At 38.6% G+C, this 20017-nt stretch overlaps 1 long non-coding RNA gene and 1 pseudogene across 1 annotated transcript in view; both read left to right on the forward strand.

Annotated features, from left to right (window-relative positions):
* The window catches only part of LOC126588297 (uncharacterized), a 97693-nt gene that overhangs the window by 41644 nt on the left and 36032 nt on the right, over nucleotides 1–20017 (forward strand). The gene's annotated exons all lie outside the window — the stretch shown is intronic.
* Nucleotides 17600–19434, forward strand: LOC126588285 (uncharacterized; annotated as a pseudogene).

Below are 20017 nucleotides of genomic sequence, written 5' to 3' on the forward strand. Positions count from 1 at the left end.
CGGCAGTTCGTGGCAATTTGAGGTGTTTCCTAACCAAATTGGACTTGGCCTCAGTATAGAACTTGCTCTACTCATTGGGATCTATAGTTCTGTGAAATTTGGTAATTTTTTGAAATAGTTTAGTTTTCCGGTGAGTCGGGGCGGCCAACTGTTAACAAAGCTTACAAAGGCTAAGAGAGAGAGAAGATAGAGAGAGAAAGTAGAGAGGGAAACTAAACTTTTAATATTTCACTTAATACCACAGAATTATTACAACATTTGTTTATATATAACTTCATCCTCACATAACTAACTTATTTAATACACATGTGACACCTGACACTCATCTAATGCATGACACTTGGCATAATCCTAATCTAACCTCTATAGTCTAACATTCCCCCTCAAGCTTATTGAGGTGGAAGTCGAGCATAAGGTTGGAACAATGCACATTGAACTGAGAAGAACACAATCCTTTAGTAAGAAAATCTGCACATTGCTCTACAGAAGACACAAACTGCAACAGAATTGTCCCTTGTTGAACCTGTTCTCTTGCAAAGTGATAGTCAATTTCAATATGCTTTGCCTTAGAGTGTAACACAGGATTAGTAGCTAATGTCGTGGCAGAAATATTGTCACAGTGTAGTAGGGGAATAAAGGAACTAGAAACCTGCTGATTTTCAAGCAATTGTTGAATCTAGACAACTTCAACAGTGGTAGTAGCCATTGCTTCAATAGAGGACCTACTTACAGTATGTTGTTTCTTAGAGCTCTAAGATAATGGATTAGAGCTGATAGAAGCATATTTATGCGATTTAGTTGGCTTGTTCTTGTGCATTTATGTCGTGTTTCCTTAGTTATTTTAATGTTTAAAGTCATTTTCGTGTGTTTTCAGATTTTATGGACAAAGTAGGCAAGAAGATGCATTTTGGAGCATTTTGGAGCAAAATGGAGCTTGGAATGCATGTCACATATTTGGGCCAAAGTGGATGGACGAATTTGAGAACTAAAGAGGCCAAGAATGTGAAGAATTATGGTCCAAAAGATGAAGAACTCAACCCAAAAATTTGTCACCCCAACTTGCCTTCATTGCCATGCAAAACAACATAGAATTCCCTTTGGATTCCCATGCCATGCTTGATCACTCTTGTCCCCTACATAATTTCTGATTTCATGCTTCAATTCATTTAATTATTACACTTAATTGCTTGATACCTCTTGTTCCCTTCACCCACAAAATTTTATACAACTTTCACAACCATAACATGCACCAATTGATGCTCCATCATTCACATTTGGAATCCCATGCCTTGTGTACCACATGTTGCTGCACCTTTGACCCATTTATTGACACATTTTCACCTCCCTTTCCATCTCTATGCAATGTACACAATCATTCATGCCCCCTAGCTACAAGACCACTCCATTTTACCCTTCACACTTTGCATCATCACTTCATTTTCACCCTTGGATCATTGCACACCACATACACTCTTTGCCGTGCATTCTCCCTAGCCTAACCTGATTCTCTAAGGTTTTTGGGGCCTATATATACATGTTTACACCCCTTAGCAAAGGGTTCACACTCTCATATTCATCATTCATCACAGAAAATCCGTCCATACAACCTCTAGGTAGCAAAACACCCCAAAAACACCATTCTAGTGCCTAGAAAACATAACAGCCACTCCACCTTCTTCCACCCTCTTTGCCTAGTTCTCCACCACCCTCCAACCCTCAAACACTCCTCCACACTTACCCTAAACCTTTCTATACCATTCCCCATCCATTCTACATCATAAAACTACCCAACAATCCGTCCACAAAGCAATCTGCCGCAAGCAAGCAAAGGAGAATTCTTGGATGCACTTGCTACCCAAGTTGGAGCATTTTAGGTGTTTTCTTTCCTTTGATTTTAATGTCTAATTTTATGTATCTTTGCTTTGTGAGTATGAGGAACTAAATCCCTCTTAGTTAGGGGGTGATTCGAAACCATGTTCATACTTGCAATATGATTTGATTACATCCAGTTGTGATTCATAAGTTGTGAATTCAATTTACTTATCCGATCGTATAAAAAATGATTTGTGTATGTTGGTTGAGAGTGCACGCTTAATTTTCATGCATGAATTTAACGCTAGAATATAAGGGAGTTTCACCTAATCGTTATGAACTTATATTCACAAGTAGTGAAGGTTGCTAGTCACAATCACGTTAAGTAAATTCTTGGCATAAGTTTCATGCAAATCATAGTAACGAGTGCCTCGTCAATGCTTATGTTTTTCATAGAACTTAATGATTCTTGCTTGTATCTCTATTATGCAATTCATGTAGGGAACTTGTAGGGAATGTTTTGGGTTGCCATATGCAATCATCCAACCCAATAACTTGTGGAAAAACTGAGGGTTAATTAGTGCAATTCACGTTTAATTTGGGGCGTTGAGTATTCATAGCTTATCGAAAAGCAACTGGAAATCGTTTTGTATGCAAGTGTGACATGTGTGGAGAAGAACCTCCTAGCTAGCCTTCCATCCATAAGTTTCATTCAAATTCATTTTACAATCTGTTTTGATTCACTTAAATTTGTCTAAGAATTTGTTTACTTTGTTCTTGTCTTAATTTAATTATTTTCGTCCAAAATCAACCCCATCTTATTTCTTTGAGTCATATTAATTAGAACTTGTCTTAGATTATGTTTTTAAGTGTTTTAGTTCATTAGAAAACCAAAATTCGTCCAAGTTTGTGTTAGAGTCCCAAAACTGCCCAGATTGTGTGTTTAAGGTAGTTTTGAGTGTTTAGGGGCTGTTTTGAGTCTTTTGGTTTATTTTAGTGTTTTAAAGTATAGTTTTGCATTCTTTGAGTCTAGTTGGTGTTTTAAACTTTATTTTTACGTTTTCAAGTCAGTTTCCAAGTGATTTAGCAATCCCTCCTAATCCCCGGCCTAGAACGATCCCTACTTACATACTTTACTACAATTGATAAAAAGAGGGTTTAATTTGTGTGCTTATATATTTCGCATCAAGAGCCTAAAAACACAACAAAACCAGTTGTTAAACGCCTATCATTGTGGTCACCAGCCCAATCAACATCTGTGTATGCTTTGATCTCCATAGAACCAGGTCGAAAACATAAGCCAAGACGATTAGTACCTCAAAGATACTGCAAAATCCGTTTTACAGCAACAAAATGATCTTCAAGTGGTGAATGCATGAACTGACACACTTGATTGACAGAATATGCAATATCGGGTCTTGTGAAGGTAAGATACTGTAAGGCCCCAACTATGCTTCTGTAAATACTAAGGTCTGAAACAGAAGTACTACCATGATTTAATAACTTGTGATTTGGATGACATAGAGTGATGCATGGCTTGCTATGAAGCATATTAGTTTTATTCAAAAGATCTGTAATATACTTGGACTAGTGAACAAATATACCTTGATATTGATACTCAATTTGTAGACCAAGGAAATAATGCAGCAAGCCAAGATCTTTCATATCAAATTCAGTAGTTAATTGACTGATCACAGCTTGAACATGGCTTTCAATATTCCCAGTCAGAATGATATCATCAACATATAAAAGTAGAACAACAATAGACTGGCCACCAGATTTCACAAACAATGAGGGATCAACATGAGAGGATGTAAACCCCAAGGATAAAAGAAACCTAGTAAACCTCTCATTCCAAGCTCTCATAGCTTGTTTTAATCCATAGATAGACCTTTGAAGTTTGCAAACATACTCAGGGTGATGAACATCCACAAATCTATGTGGTTGACCCATAAAAACTTCTTCTTCAAGAACCCTGTGTAAGAAAGCATTCTTGACATCTAATTGCTTGAGTTTCCACCATTTTGAAGCAGCTAGAGACAACATAAGCCTCATTGTAGTTTGTTTGACTATAGGACTAAATGTTTCATAGTAATCAAGACCAGCCTCTTGCTTAGCCACTAGTCGGGCTTTATAGTGTGCAACAGAGCCATCAGGATGCTTTTTAACTTTATATATCCATTTACACCCTACCACATTCTTATTGGGAGGAAGTGGAACTAAACACCAAGTGCCTTGTTGAACCAAAACATCCATCTCCTTTTGCATAACTGTTTTCTAGTGAGCAACTTTAGATGCTGCAAAATAGGACTGAGGTTCCTGAATAAACGAATCTTCTCGAACATGAGCACTGTAAGCCTACTTTTTCTTCACAATACCAGACTTAGAGTGAGTATGCATCGGATGAATATTAACGGTATGCAAAGAAACTGGTTGTAAGTCTGTAGCTTAAGACATAACAACATCAGGATTGAACTCAAAATGAGTCACTTGGGTAGAAATAGACTCAGAATCCAATAGTGGACATTCACCAGTAGTGAGGGGATCACTTGTTGGCAGAGAACATGACTGAGGATCTCGTGTTGTTGAAGAATCATGCTGTGCAAACACTTGGGGAAAAGGAATAGAAATCAGTGGTGGAAGATGAAATGTAGTGGGATGCACCACTAGGGGTATAGATGCCCGAGTTCTAGATGGCTTAGAAGTATAGAGATGAGACAGTCAAGGAAACACATGTTTATCAAACACCACATGCCTAAAAACAATAAGTTTATGATCCTGAAGAGAATAACAAATGAAGCCCTTATACTGAGCTGCATACCCTAAAAAAATACAAGTAGTGGTTTTTGGATCAAGTTTATGGGTTCTATATGGTTTCAAAGAGGGATAACACGCACAACCAAACACCCTCAAATGTTCCAGTTTAGGTGCAAAATGATATAAAGCCTCAAATGGAGACGTCATAGACAAAACTGAAGTAGGCATCCTGTTTATAAGATATATAGTTGTAGCACAAGCATGATTCCAAAACTGTGAAGGTAGTGATGCTTGTGGAAGTAAAGTTATAGCCGTTTCAACAATATGTCTATTTTTCCTTTCTGTTAACCCATTCTGGTCAGGAGTGTAAAGGCAAGATCTTTGATGTTGAATGCCCTTATCTCTAAGAAAACCTTGAAACTGAGCACTTACATACTCCCCACCACCATCACTTTGTAACACTTTAATATTTGCAGAAAAAGAATTCTGAATAAAAGCTTGAAACTGAACAAAAGAACCAAAAACAGCAGCTTTATTCATTAATGGGAATATCCATGTATATCTGGTACATTCATCAATATATGACACGTAATACCGATAGCCCTCTATAGAAGTAGTAGGAGCCGGTCCCTAAACATCAAAGTGAATGACTGATTTTGAAGCCACTAAGGGAAATGGTAGTCTAGTAAACTTGCCTTGCAAGCAAGCAGTACAAGTATGAGAGGTATCATTACAAGAAAAAGGAATTGATGCTTTACTAAGAGCTGCCTTAGTAACTAAATTTGTAGGATGACCCAATCTGCAATGCCAAAGTGCAAAGTTTATTTTTTGACCGATATAAGCTACTGGAGATGCTTTAGAAGTCTTGAGCACATGAAGTGGATATGTGGCATTGTTACTCATGCCTTGATAGAGAACTTTCTGAGTGACCTTGTCCTGTATGCACACATAGAGTTCATCAACAATACGCCTACAGTTATTATCTTTGCATAACTAATGCATAGATAGCAGGTGTTGAGACAGCTTTGGAACATGTAAAAGAGACTGTAAATAAAAATTGTGTGATGGAAGTGAAAGATTTGATTTGCCAATATGAGCAATAGGCAAACCTTCACCACTAGCCCCGGTTACAGTGTCAGAAGATGGATATGGAGTAGCCATTTGAAGATTAGACAAATCAGAGGTCATGTGATGGGTAGCACCAGAGTTCAACAACCAATACTCAGTTTGAGGTGCAGAGGGAGATGCATTTGTTCTTCCAGTCATTGCAACTGATGGGACAGATTGAGACATCATCATTGCAGGATTATATGAAGAGGAAACCATCATATTAGAAGCTGAATTAGAAGCTGGCATAATAGGATTTTGTACATGAATTGATGAGTTGTTCTTATCAAAACATGTTGCAACCGTATGACCAACTCTATGACATATCTGGCATCCCTGTTGATAACAAGTGAGAGCACTATGACCTTTCCTGTTACAAATTTGACAAAATTGAAAAGGTTGAGACATTTGTCATATCAACATTGAACTGTCAAACTGTTGAAAAGATGATTGTTGTTGTATAGGTTGTTGTAATGGCTGAGAACCATGGACAAAAGGTTGTTGAAAATATTGTTGAGAACTAGAATGAAACTTCTTTCCTTTTCCTTTTGGTTTAAACTGATTACCCCTGAAGTTGTTGTATGTCCCTAAACCAGTTTGAGTCTCATATGCAAATGGTCCATTATGCTGTGGAAATGCAGTCGATTGTTGAAAATGAAACATTGTTAGATATGAAGAAAATTAAGGCAATTGAGACATCTGTTGAAAGGGAGAACCATTCTGAGTACCATCTGTAGAATAAGACTTTGAGCCAGAAGAACTACCAATCTCCAAACTAGAATAGGAAACAATAACTAGAATAAAATGTAATATAGGATTTATACAATCACACTTAAACTAGGAAATTTCACAATAGTTAAGTTAATGATTAACTAATGAAAGGGCAAATGCGGGGTCTATATGTATGCTGATGTAGCTTCCGACACTGAACCGTGTGGATAAAAAACAAATAAAAAATTAAGAATAAACAATCAATTATTTTATAATAAAAAACTTTAAAAAATACAAAAGAAAAAAATGGAACTTCATCCCCTTCCTTTCCCCGTTTCTTCCTCCCCCTTCCCAACTTCTCTTCCGAAGAGACCCCATCCCCGTCGCTGAGAAGGACCAGATCAAGGGCCTTATCGTCTACCTAATGTTGTTCGCGACCCAACACCCAATCTAGACCCTCGGTCGTTAACCCTCAACCCACCCTCCCTCCTCCTTTCCCTCTCATCTCTCTCCCTCTCTCTCACTGCAATTTTCCTTTATTTTTTCTTTGCCCTTCCAGCTCGTTGCTTTCCTCTCCCTCAATTACACTCTCTCCTCCTTCCACGACTGGGTTCTCCCCAATCCCACCAAAACTAGGCATCTACGGCCCTTTGCCTCGACAATTCATCAAGATCCCAGAATTTAAATTTCCTCAAATTTATAAATGATGGTATTGTCTGGAACGGCTCTCCGGATTTGTTGTCGCAGAGGTCAAGACTGAGGAGTCACTGGAGGGAGATCTCGACATAATTTTTCTGGATAGATTGTTGTCGGTGAGGTAGAAGAGCTTGAGTTTGGTTCAATTGGTGAGAGGAGAAGCGGGGCCGTTGAGGGCCCAGTTAGAGCGGAGGTAACAGTGGATGTTGGTCGGTAGGTAGAATTGGGTGAGGGCCTAGTTGTTGTTAGCGGCGGAGAGGAAAGTGAGGGGTGGCGGAGCGCCGGAGGCCAAGAGAAGAAGAGAGTGAGGCAAAGGTATGCCGGAGAAGGAGATAGTGGGGCCCATCTAAAATTAAATTATTTCGGGCTGATTGGCTGGCCAATGATGCATAACCCGCTGGCCATATGGCTGTATTTTAGCTCGGTAGGTCCTAAATGTTTTTGGTCCAACCTTCTATTAGACAGGAGTTTTGTACCAAAAAATACCATATTTTGGCTTATAGCCCTTTGATGAATCTGGTTAGAGATGACCTTAAGTATTTGTTTGTGGTCAATTTTGTGCCTTTTTGCATGAGTCTCTTTATCATGCGAGTTGATGTCTACTTGATCTAATATATTGTTTTGAGTACGAGCAAATCCTTTGTGACTTTTTGTTTGTACCCTCCTCAATTCAGGTGGTTGGTCTACCTACATATCTCTATTTGGACTTTGTTGTTAAATTTCTAATTTACAAGAAAATTAGAAGAAACAAAAAATATTATATGTATCAAATAATTTACAATTGTTTTAGTATAGGTCAACAAAAAATTTTTCCCTTCCCCCCAAAGAAGATATTATTAACACAAATGTCTGGGTGTTGGCGTACATACAAAGTGCCACAGCCCGTCCTGGGATTTTATTCATCGAGGACGTGAAAAGACGGATTTACCCTTAGCGGGTATTAAGGTACGTGGGTGTGACGTTATTTGGATTAATTTTATAAGGTTGGATTAAATTTATTGGTTTGTAAAATATTGGGATTAGGGATTAAATGGATGGTGAGGATTTGGTGTTGGACCACCTACACCTCCCTGCTCTCTCCTTCCCCCGTGTCCCTCTCTCTCTCCTCCATCTCGACTCATTCTCTCTCTCACCCTCAAACGTACGGCCTCACCCAAAACCCTCCAAAACCCAGTGGATCGAGGCAACCAAGGTAAGAATCTTCATCCTTGAGATGTTTTGAGTTGATTGGTACTAGTTTTAGGAAGTGAAACCCGAACCTTCATTTTTAGTCACTGTTCATGCACTCGTAATATGTTGTGTTTCAAGGAATTGTAAGCTTATAGTGAGCTTAGTGAGGTCCCAAGGAAGTTCGGAGTGCTTCGTTGGAAGGATTTGGACGTCGGGATCACGAGGGTTAAGTTTGGCCGGTTTTGCTTGGATTTTTCCGGTGAGATTTAGTTGTTTTTGAAGCTTAAAAGTAGTATATTGTGATTCTACATGTTGAGGGCTTCAAATTGATATATTATACGAAGACAATGGTTGAGAAACGAAGGAGAACGAAGCATTTGAAAATTCCCCAGTTTTCCGGCCACCGGAAAAACCAGTCTGGCGAGCTCGCGAGGAAGAAGTTGCGCGTGGGCGCGCGTGGACCCGTGCTTTCCCTGGCGCGTGGGGGCGCGTGCCACATCAAAAAATTATTTTAAAAATTTATCGACGTCCGTGACGTCGAGTAGGTCAATGTGGTATATTCATATACCCAAATTGAGCACCGTATGAGAAGTTATTAAGAATTGTTGGTTAGGTGCTTTAAATAATGTTTTATAGTTTTCGCATTAGGTGAAAATGTGAATTGACGATCCGACCGTTGGATAGTCACCAAACTTTGATGCGTTGTAATACGTAATATTTTAGGATTATAGGAACTTACGGATTGGGAATCCGATTTACGGATCTTCTGGAATTGGAGTTGTAAGTCCGTAATATAGAATGTTAACCGTCACTTGGTTTTGTTAATTGACGGAGATCCGACCGTTAGATGGTAATGAAATTTTAGGATGTTGTCCTAGAGATATATTGTAGACCTCTGGAAGTTATGGATTTAAAATCTGAGTGGTAGATCTTCCGGATCGAACTACGTAGTGACGTATTTTATATAAGTTATATTCTATCGATATGAATTCTGAGGTTGGAATTGATTATTGTTTTAGGCGCCGATCGTCATGATGCCTTGGCGTATTGTGCTAGGGAGTTGTAGGGCAAACTCCAGGTGAGTAGGCAGTTTTGATTTCGTATTACCTATATACAACTGATTTTTTCCAGAAAATACGTTTATATGAAAATTATGAATTAAATTGCCATGCATGCAATTGTTGAGATGTTTAGTTTGATAATTGATGCATATATATGTGAATTGACGCGGCGGACGCACATGTGAGTTTTATTATTATTATTCAAAGGGGTTATTATATATGAATTGCATTGAAAGCTCATAACCTGCACCCTAGGTGTTAGTGCTTATATTATTATTCACCACACCGCACGCTCGTCTTGGATCCAAGTAGGTGGATGTCGTACAGACCATGTGAGGGTTCCGACATGCTAGTCGTACAGATCACTAGATGTGATTCCGACTAGTGGGTGACCTTAGTTATGCGCGCTGATGATTGATGAGAGAAGCACTAGAGCGTATTTATACACCTGTCATCGTACAGACTACTATATGTAGTTCCGAGTGACGTGCAGAGTTGGACCGTACAGGTTACCGAGGTGACTCCAGTTGGATAGAATTAACCGTACAGGACCAACTGTAGGGTCTCCGGTTAATTCATCATTTCACCTGTTACATTGATGCATCATTCTTTCGGTTTTTGAAAGTTTTTATAACATGGCATACTTTCTGGTTTTCGAGAAAAAAAAAATTGATGATTTGAGATTTATGAAAGTATTATGCTATTATACTATTTTCTAGGAAAGTTTACAGGTTTTACAGCGAGGGGTTAAAAATGTGTTAAATGAAAGATTTTCGAAAAGCTTTGTTTTGCCGACCCACTCAATTTTGTTTTGCGCCCCTCCAGGTTCAAGTTAGCAGAGCTTTGGTGGCCACGAGGAACCCATTGGCGTTTTGACAGAATTCACAAAAGGAGGACTCACCCTCGGGGGTTTCCATTTTAGTAGTTGTATTTTAAAAGCTTCCGAACTGTGTAAATGGTTACTTGACTCTCACGTGACGGCCTGCATGCCCTCCTTCGGGACGGGATGTGTCAGTTGGTATCAGAGCCTAGGTTGCAATTCTGGACATCTTGAGAATTTCCTAGTGTCTTCTGTCAGAACTATACCGCCTCGTAGCGAGCCACGTAGTTCGGATGAACCTAATTTCCCTGATATAGTAGTTTGGGGGGAAATTATTGCCATTATGATTCAGTCTATTATCTAAAGGAACCTTTGAGACTGGTTATAAGTTAAATTTGAATCCCTTTAGGGATATGAAGGACCTAAGGGAACAGATTGATGGCTTAATCATTTGGGAAAAGGCGTTTCGGATTATGCAAAGTTAAGGGAATCTTCCTCCCGACAGGTGGGTCGAGATGACTACCTAGTTTTTGAGTGTTGAATCTTCATTTTGATGGAGATAGGAATGTTATCCGATGATATCGGAAGGACAGCTGTTTGGAAGTTGTTTAAAGAATTGTTTAAGAAAAGTTCATTCCTCCGACATATTGTGATGGTAGTAAGCAAGAATTTGCAAATGTGAGACAAGGAAAATGACGACGGATGAATATTATAGAAAGTTTACATACTTGCCTTGTTTCCATTCAGATGTTATTGTTAATCCGGTCGAGGTGTTATGTCGTTTTTGGCTGGATAATAAGAAGAAGTGGCGTTCTTTGGCGACCACTATCCAATGTACTATTTACCAAGAATTTACGAGATGTTGTTGAGAATTGTGGACTCTGAGAGTATGATCGGCGAGAGTAAAGAAGAATAAGAAAAGAATGGTAATTAGAGGAAAGACGATAAAGTTAAAGATCCATCATATCAAGGACATCGAAAGACTCAGAGCTTCAAAAGAAGTGAAGTTAGAACTAATTCTTCCAGCTCAGGTTTTAATGCCACTGGTCAGAGGCGAAGTGATAGATTTACTGGTTATCCCAAATCTTAAAGACAAGGTGACTCGAGTAAGGGGAATGTACCTTTGTGTCATAGGTACAATATTATACACTTTGGAGAGTGTGGGAATCAATGAATGTGTTCATGTGGACAGATGGGACATAGAGTTATGAATGGTCCCTAGAATCAGTTGTTACCCAGCAGTCTTCCCTGACACCACAATATCGATCCAGCAGGTTATGAACTTAATAGTTTGGTCAGATGGGCCGTGAGTACAGGGATATTTGATGAGTTATAAGTCCAGCCATACAGGCCACAAGAGGTGGATCCGGCGGACATATTATTTGGAAAATTGATGAGTAAGTCGTACAGGTCACTATAGTTGACTCCGACTTATGTGCTAGCATGGATGGTTGAGCTAGAGAATCAGCCGTACAGGTTTTTCTAGCTGACTTCGGCTGATATATTTCTTATTATGGACGATGTTGCCAAAGAAAGTAATGTTGGAGCATGATTGAGGCGTATTTATGTATTTCTAAGGAAGAACAAGATGATAATATTACACCTTCAGGAATTGTTACTTACTTATCGAGACAACAGTGAGTTATTTGTATTGCGGGCTGCAGACCGTAATATTTATAACTTATTTGTTGGATTCGTTAAGCAAGTAAACAGGTAAGGCACTCTATGTTGATTTGGTTTATTCAGGATGCCTAACGATGGTGGAAGATATAGTTATGCCAGTAAATCTTATTTCGTTGGATATCGTGGATTTGGATGTGAATTTAGGCACATATTAGTTGCGTTATAATCATAACAAGATAGATTGCTACGTGAAACCAGTTACCTTCCACCAATTTGGATGACTAGAGGTTACTTTTGTGGGTATGCAAAGTGGATTGAGTTAGGCCGTTATTTATGCCGTGAGAGCAAAGAGATTGTTATCGAAAGGCTGCCAAGGATACTTAACTCATATGGTGCTAAATGATGTTGCTTCTAGTAGTTTGGGAGATGTAAAGGTGGTTAGACATTTTCTTGATGTTTTCCCTGAGGAATTACCTGGATTGCCGCTAGGCGGAGATATGGAGTTCACTACTGATTTGTCTCCAGGCACAAATTTTATATTAAAGATTGGTTCATGATGAGTTAAGGGAATTAAAAATTCGGTTACAGGAATTGGTTGACAAAGGTATCATTTAAAGTACATCACGTTGGGGGGAGCACCAGTTTATTGGTGAGGAAGAAAATGGACATTAAGGCTATGTTTTAATTATAGGTAATTGAATCGGGTAATGATCAAGAACCGTTATCCATTGTTGCGTATTGATGATTGTTGATCAACTTAGAGGTCTGCGTATTTCCTAAGATTGACTTAAGGTCTGGTTGTTGCCGGTTGAAGAGTTAATGATAACGTTCCTAAGATTGTGTTCAGGACTCGTTACGGTCATTATGAGTTTTCGTGATGTTATTCGGATTGATGGATTCTCTTGCTGTTTTATGAGATGATGGATGAAGTATTCTAGGAATGCATTGACAAGTTTGTTATTGTTTTCATTGACGATATTCTGGTATACTCTAAGCCTAGAGCAGAGCATGTTAGATATTTTAAGTTGATGTTACAAAGTTTGAGGGAACGTCGATTGTATGCTAAGTTTAGCAAATGCCAATGTTGGATGAATCAAGAAGCATTTATGAGATAAGTTATATTTGCTAAAGGTATTCAAGTGAATTTTTAAAAGGTAGCGGAAACTGAGAATTTGGAACAACCACGAACTGTGATTGAGATTCGAAGTTTTCTTAGTTTGGCAGGCTATCGTGGACGGTTCGTGAAAGATTTCCCAGTCATTGCTTTGCCACTGACGAGATTGACGAGAACAGAGGTTAAGTTTAAGTGGATAATAATTGTGAGCAAAGGTTTCAACAGTTGAAGTATTTCCTCACTCATACACGTATTTTAGCACTCCCAGAAGATAGCGGTAATTATGAGGTCTTTAGTGATGCTTCTTTGGTTGGTCTTGGATAAGTGTTAATGCAGCAAGGTAAGGAGATTGCCTATGCTTCACGGCAATTGAAACTTCATGAAATGAATTACTCTACTCACAATTTGGAGTTAGTAGCTATCATCTTTACTTGGAAGTTTTGGAGACATTACTTTTATAGTGAAAAGTGTAAGATTTTTACGAATCAAATGAGTCTCCAATGTCTGCTTACTCGGAGGTATTCTAATCTTAGGCAACGAAGGTGGATTGAGTTACTAAATAATTATGATTGCACGACCAGGGTGACCGTGAAATTGTTGCGACTGATTTGTATGCTTGTTGTGTTATCCTTTCTTGCGGATTTGAGACCCTGGAGTGAAACTTAAGGTAAAAGTTGAGAAGAAGCTTTATTGACTAATTTTCAGGTTAGACCAATTTTAGTTGATTGTATACTTGATGCCCAGAAATTTGACGAAGGAATTCAAGAATTAACCGAGACAGAATTGGATGGTATGTTTATGCAAGAGAATGGGATGTATGTGCCAAATTATGTGGAATTAAAGAAAGCAATTTTGACGATGTACATTGTTAAGCTTTTTGGGTATGTTGGTTACTTCTAAGTTTTGGATAGCGTACAGGAAGCTTGGTTACCAAGTTACCTTATAGTACAACTTATCGCCCTCAAATAGATGGTTAATCAAAGAGCACTATCCAGACTTTGGAGGATATGTTGAGATCTTCAGTATTGTAGTTGGCGACGCTTAGATTAAGCGGTTGGATTTAAGGGGAATTGCCTACATCTATAGCGTTCGTTCGAGCATGAGTATGAAACCATTTGAGGCACTTTTTGGTAAAGATTGTAGTACACCTTTGTGTTGGACAGAAGTTGTCAAAAGAGTTCTTGCGGGCCCTGAGGTTATGGATGAGTCTACTTGGAATGTTCGAGTGATTAATTTTAACTTGGAAAACGGCCCAAGATCGCCAGAAAAGTTTAACAAACAGACATGCCACTGATCGAGTGTACAAGGTAAGTGATTGGGGTATTTATGAAGTTATCACCGTGGCAAGGTGTTGTTCGATTTGGAAAGAAAGGTAAGTTGAGTCCTAGGTACATCGGACCTTATCAGGTTACCGAGCGAGTCGGTGAAGATGTTTACAGGCTTGAATTGCCGTCAGAGCTGTCCAGCGTACATAATGTGTTTCACGTTTCGGTGCTTCGACATTATGTTACAAATCCGTCGCATGTGATCCCTCTGCAACCCTTAGAGTTTAACCCATATTTGTGTTACGAAGAGGAGCCGATGACGATACTTGATTGGAAAGACAAGGTTCTAAGGAATAAGACAGTGAGCTTGGTAAAAGTATTGTGGAGGAACCAGTCCGTGGAAGAACCTACTTGGGAGACCGAAGATCGGATGAGAGAGATGTATACGAGGTTATTTTATGAATATTAAGTGGATTGGTAGGTTGTATGAATTTCGAGGATGAAATTCTATAAGGGGGGAAGATTGTCACAGCCCGTCCTGGGATTTTATTCATCGAAGACGTGAAAAGATGGATTTACCCTTAGCGGGTATTAAGGTACGTGGGTGTGACGTTATTTGGATTAATTTTATAAGGTTGGATTAAATTTATTGGTTTGTAAAATATTGGGAATAGGGATTAAATGGATGGTGAGGATTTGGTGTTGGACCACCTACACCTCCCTGCTCTCTCCTTCCCCCGTGTCTCTCTCTCTCTCTCCTCCATCTCGACTCACTCTCTCTCTCACCCTCAAACGTACGGCCTCACCCAAAACCCAGTGGATCGAGGCAACCAAGGTAAGAATCTTCATCCTTGAGATGTTTTGAGTTGATTGGTACTAGTTTTAGGAAGTGAAACCCTCGAAATCACGTGAAACCCGAACCTTCATTTTTGGTCACTGTTCATGCACTCGTAATATGTTGTGTTTCAGGGAATTCTAAGCTTATAGTGAGCTTAGTGAGGTCCCAAGGAAGCTCGGAGTGCTTCATTGGAAGGATTTGGACGTCGGGATCACGAGGGTTAAGTTTGGCCGGTTTTGCTTGGATTTTTCCGGTGAGATTTAGTTGTTTTTGAAGCTTAAAATTGTGATTCTACATGTTGAGGGCTTCAAATTGATATATTATACGAAGAAAATGGTTGAGAAACGAAGGAGAACGAAGCATTTGAAAATTTCCCAGTTTTCCGGCCACCGGAAAAATCAGTCTGGCGAGCTCGCGAGGAAGAAGGTGCGCGTGGACCCGTGCTTTCCCTGGCGCGTGGGGGCGCGTGCCACATCAAAAAATTATTTTAACAATTTTTCGACGTCCGTGACGTCGAGTAGGTCAATGTGGTATATTCATATACCCAAATTGAGCACCGTATGAGAAGTTATTAAGAATTGTTGGTTAGGTGCTTTAAATAACGTTTTATAGTTTTCGCATTAGGTGAAAATGTGAATTGACGATCCGACCGTTGGATCATCACCAAACTTTGATGCGTTGTAATACGTAATATTTGAGGATTATAGGAACTTACGGATTGGGAATCCGATTTACGGATCTTCCGGAATTGGAGTTGTAAGTCCGTAATATAGAATGTTAACCGTCACTTGGTTTTGTTAATTGACGGAGATCCGACCGTTGGATGGTAATGAAATTTTAGGATGTTGTCCTAGAGATATATTGTAGACCTCTGGAAGTTATGGATTTAAAATCTGAGTGGCAGATCTTCCGGATCGAACTACGTAGTGACGTATTTTATATAAGTTATATTCTATCGATATGAATTCTGAGGTTGGAATTGATTATTGTTTTAGGCGCCGATCATCATGATGCCTTGGCGTATTGTGCTAGGGAGTTGTAGGGCAAACTCCAGGTGAGTGGGCAGTTTTGATTTTGTATTACCTATATACAACTGATTTTTTCCAGAAAATACGTTTATATGAAAGTTATGAATTAAATTGCCATGCATGCAATTGTTGAGATGTTTAGTTTGATAATTGATGCATATATATGTGAATTGACGCGGCGGACGCACGAGTGAGTTTTATTATTATTCAGAGGGGTTATTATATATGAATTGTATTGAAAGCTCATAACCTGCACCCTAGGTGTTAGTGCTTATATTATTATTCACCACACCGCACGCTCGTCTTGGATCCAAGTAGGTGGATGTCGTACAGACCATGTGAGGGTTCCGACATGCTAGTCGTACAGATCACTAGATGTGATTCCGACTAGTGGGTGACCTTAGTTATGCGCGCTGATGATTGATGAGAGAAGCACTAGAGCGTATTTATACACCTGTCATTGTACAGACTACTATATGTAGTTCCGAGTGACGTGCAGAGTTGGACCGTACAGGTCACCGAGGTGACTCCGGTTGGATAAAATTAACCGTACAGGACCAACTGCAGGGTCTCCGGTTAATTCATCATTTCACCTGTTACATTGATGCATCATTCTTTCGGTTTTTGAAAGTTTTTATAACCTGGTATACTTTCTGGTTTTCGAGAAAAAAAAATTGATGATTTGAGATTTATGAAAGTATTATGCTATTATACTATTTTCTGGGAAAGTATACAGGTTTTACAGCGAGGGGTTAGAAATGTGTTAAATGAAAGATTTTCGAAAAGCTTTGTTTTGCTGACCCACTCAATTTTGTTTTGCGCCCCTCCAGGTTCAAGTTAGTAGGGCTTTGGTGGCCACGAGGAACCCATCGGCGTTCTGACAGAATTCACAAAAGTAGGACTCACCCTCGGGGGTTTCCATTTTAGTAATTGTATTTTAAAAGCTTCCGAACTGTGTAAATGGTTACGTCACTCTCACGTGACGGCCTGCATGCCCTCCTTCGGGACGGGGTGTGTCACAAAGCCACGTTGACAAAACAAATAAGATCCCTTGATGATGGTCCTGATGCAATGGAACAAATGCAACTCTTGAAGCCTGCTAATGTTGAGAAACAAGCTGATTGGGACAAATTTGTTAAACATCGATGCTCTCTTGAGTTTGATGTAATCTTGTTTGTATTAAATTTTAAATTAATGATTAGGTTTTCTATGCATGGATGTTGGTTAAATGAAGTTCCTTGTTATCTGTTTTTCTTTGTTAGGCAATTAGTGAGAAGTTCAAAAAGTTTAAATCATTCCATACTCTCCCTCATGTGATGAGTCGTAAAGGATATGCACGCTTGGAGGACGAGCTGGTATGAACCTTTGTATATATTTTAATTTCATTTCAGTGACAACACACTTATACGGAGTTTAAATTATGGATTAATTAATAGAGAAACAAAGGTACACCTGAGGAGGATTTAAATAGAGTCAGTCTTTGGATAGCTGCTTGTACAAGAAAAAATGGTTAACCGGTAAATGAGATAGTGTCAAAGAAAATGGTACGAAGCTTCAGTTTGAAATTATCCTTGTGTTATTTTTTGTTCATTTTTCTTTTAATCTTGTAAATGATTTTTAAATGTATAGGATGACATTAAGTTGGCTAATGAAATGCCAACAACAGACAATGGTTCTATAAAAGATGATGCCTTATCACAAGCACTTGGACCTGAACATCGAGGTCGACTTCGTGGAGGTGGTTATGGGGTTACACCTTCTAGATATGATGCCCAAACATATGCCAGCATGAGTAATCGAGAGCTTAGAGACCGACTACAAAATGTCGAAGGAAAATTGCGGGAAGTGTTTGATCTTGTGTTGGCTAAACAACAAAATGAGGTAATTATATATGCAACTTTGTATATATTTATAAAAATGATAAAAGATTTACGGCATGATCAATTTGTATATAGTTAGAGCTTACTTGAGGGAAGCCAATGGTTCCACCGTAAATACCCACCAACATTGGATGAATATTTGTCAGCAATACTTGATACATCCAACTTTACCCTAGCAACCACATCTTTTATCGGAAAGGGAGATATTTGTTACAAAAGACTCATTGGATTGGTTTTTTAGTGAGTACAAATAAAACAATAACGGTCTAAAAAATATATTCTAACTTCTAATCATATCGCTGCGGGGAAATGGTAAAGAAACTAATACCAATGATGCAATTCAAGTCTCCACAAATAGGCCTCAGGTAAACATGTGTCATTAGTAAATATTGGTATTTTGTTGAATCTGAAATTGATCAACTTCTATTTCTTACGTATTCACTAGTCGCAGGAAGGCTGTATAGATCTCCAGAGAACTACGAATAGTGTAAAATAGGTTCCCAATTCCAGTTACCAGGTTTCCAGATCATCTCCCCGGGTATGAAACTGAAAATAGTGAACATGTTCACTTTCAGGCTTAGTTAGTCTATGCAGCTAATAGTTTCCTTGCATCTATCTTGTTATCAGTTGTTTCATTTGATTTTGATTATTTGCATTTATCTTTTTATTAGTTACAATGTAATAAGAAAAGTGCACCAGAGGCTAACGATGGTTCTAGACACACTTCAAAAGCTAGTTCTCAGGTACATATATGATCCCAAGTATAACACAGTGGAAATATAATAAGACATAGCAGATGTTGATAATTAGATTGTTTTTGTTTTGTTATTAGATACAATGTGATAGAAGAAGTGCACACGAAGCTGACGATGCTTCTAGACAAGCTTCCAAAGCTAGTTCCCAGGTATACGAGAACAAGTACTATATAGTTAGCTTATGAAACTTATGAGATTTTGATATAAACTGATCGAATTTTGTGTCTTCCATGTTTGGTTGTCACAGAGAAGTAGTCCAAACATAGAAAGAGACAATATTAAGAGAAAAGAATGTTCTAAAGCCACTTCTCAGGTAGTAAACACACGCTTGATAATAATTGTTAAATAGTTTGATAACTTAATCATTTAAAATTGATGTTCTTATTTGATTTCTTTATGCTAGTTACAACCTGTTGGTATTTTTCGAGGGTCTTCATGCAAGTTACTAAAGTGGCTCGGAAATGGACAAGTTGTTGCAACTGGAGAAATAGAATCAACAAATCCTGAGGCGAAAGTTCATCACATGGTGCTTGGTCCTGATTGCTGGAAAGTTTGGGTAACTGTTGTCAGAGTGGAGAATATATCTTTGTACTGCCCTACAAGTGACTTTCGTGTCCTAGAGGATGCTGTGTCTAGTACAATTGCCTGGCCATCAAAGTACGTCCGAGTTGGAGAGTAATTTTAGTTCGTACTTAGACTAGAAAATGGTACTTTGACACTACATAGATAGTACTTTATGACTTCCGTTTATGTATTCATTAGGCACTACATGGATAGTACTTTATGACTTCCGTTTATGTATTCATTTGGAAACTCAAGTATTTTTAAATTATGCTATAATATTATCAAGTATTTTTTATGTGCTTATTATATTGTAGTAAATCTGCAATTTTGTTGGTTATTCTATACTAAAATATATAAATACAGATATATATATATTTGTTAAATAATTTTTTTTTAATTTTGGAAAATAATTTGTAACGGGCTTTAGCTGTGGTCAATTAGTAATCGACAACGGTCATAGCACGTGATGTTAGATCTCAATCTACCACGGGTACAATCCGTGGTCATATTGCAGTTAACAACGGGCATAACCCGTGATAGAAAATGAGACTTTTTATTACATCCATAATACTAACGGGCACAGTGTCCGTGATGGATTGCAATTTATCACGGGCATTCACCGTGATAGATGAGCTTTTTTCTTCTAGTGTTCCCAGAAACACAAAGAAGGGATTGTTCGATAGGTAAGACCGACGGACTATTAAGAAAATCAGAAATACGTGTTCGTGATAGGAAGGAAGGTGCCCGCCGAGTGAAGAAGAAAAAATAAGATATAAACTGAAAGATTTTTTACCCATATATGGAGCCATGCATGCA

This window comes from Malus sylvestris, chromosome 11 (genome assembly GCF_916048215.2).
Source record: "Malus sylvestris chromosome 11, drMalSylv7.2, whole genome shotgun sequence".
Taxonomy (NCBI): Eukaryota; Viridiplantae; Streptophyta; class Magnoliopsida; order Rosales; family Rosaceae; genus Malus; species Malus sylvestris.